Below are 1,466 nucleotides of genomic sequence, written 5' to 3' on the forward strand. Positions count from 1 at the left end.
GGCCACTACGCAAGCTGAGCTTAACCAGCAGAAAGCTCTCCGAGCTCGCTTCTCGGTTCCGGAAGAAATTCCGCTAGTCGATACCGTGCTCGACTTCAAGCTCAAAGAGGAGGCCCTCCTGTACTGCAGTGCGGACCAATTTCTTTGTGCTCGCCCCTGGCGAATCACTGCAGATGATGATGAGCTTTTTGAGCAATGGGTGCAGTGGCACCGGAAGCTTTCCTTGCTTTCTACCTTACGGCAGAGCCACAAGAAGGTGAAAGTACGCCTGGACCGCTAGCTTGGGTTTGACTTTTCTAAACTCAAGGCGCAACTCAGTCTTCCTGCGTATTGGCGCCCTGTGACGTATGGATTAATCTATCACGCTCCCGCGGGCTCTGTGGTCTATAACATGAATGAGTCTGCGACCACAGCAGCTCAGGGTCATAGCTTGAGCTCGGCTCATGGCAATCCAGCTTCTCGGGGGTACCGCCGAGAAGCACGGGGCGCTCGACGACGCCAAGCGTCATGAATAAGCGTCCACGGCGTCTGGGCAGTCTTGCCGAAGTGGCACCTAAACTCCCACGAGTTCTCGGAGTCGAGGTATCCCCGCTACTTCACAAGATACTGGGTTTGATCCTGGCGACGACGTCGGCCAACATGACGTTCCAAGAGTTAGTGGCCACCACTGTTCTTGTCGAGAAGAGTCGGCGGCGGACGATAACTACCTGGTCGATCGCCGTCTGGTGACCTGCGATGTTCTTTAAGCTCTTGAGAACAATGTCCGTCGCGAACAGGGCTCTGCTGGGCATCATGCTGTGGTCGCAAAACCCTGTGCGGAAGACCTATAAATCTTGGAGCACTTTGTGTACCGACTGCCTCACGTTGAGGGCTATCGCGCTCTGTCGGAACGGCTCCTAGCCGTCGAGCGGACGAACGCATCGCTTCGTGCGACGCTGGAGCGCTTGGCGCCGTTACAGATGGATATGGTTGCGCTCCGCGCTAAAAATTAGTTGCTGGTCCAATTTCAAGGTGGTCGAGTGCCTGTGGGAGCCGCTCCGGCGCCAACGCTTCCGCGATCAATTGCACCGGATTCCGGAACGGCTTGAGCAAGCCTTCAAAAAACACCGATTGGGTGCGCATTCATTTTGGAAGGTCAAGAATTTACGGAAGGTCCCGCTTGGCCACGACCTTGAAAGTCCGATAAACCGTGGACGTAGCTGTGTCTTCAAAGTAGCAGAAATTGCATGTGTAGGAAAGTTTTAAGTGTTTGATAAATCAGGCCTCCGACCTCAGCCTTTTCCACATTTCTTCTGCTTCTCTCGCCTGCATATTCTTTCTGCATGTCTGGGCTTTCAGCCATCGCATCGCAAAAGTGTTGTAAGACACGCGGTCTGGTAGACAGGAAGTCATCAACTTCTTTACGGATAGTGAGGAGGCTGACATCAGCTAGCCGTTCGGCTATTACCCACCCAGCAAGCCCTGAG

Source organism: Plasmopara halstedii (assembly GCF_900000015.1).
Source record: "Plasmopara halstedii genome assembly, contig: Scaffold_525, whole genome shotgun sequence".
Classification (NCBI taxonomy): Eukaryota; Oomycota; class Peronosporomycetes; order Peronosporales; family Peronosporaceae; genus Plasmopara; species Plasmopara halstedii.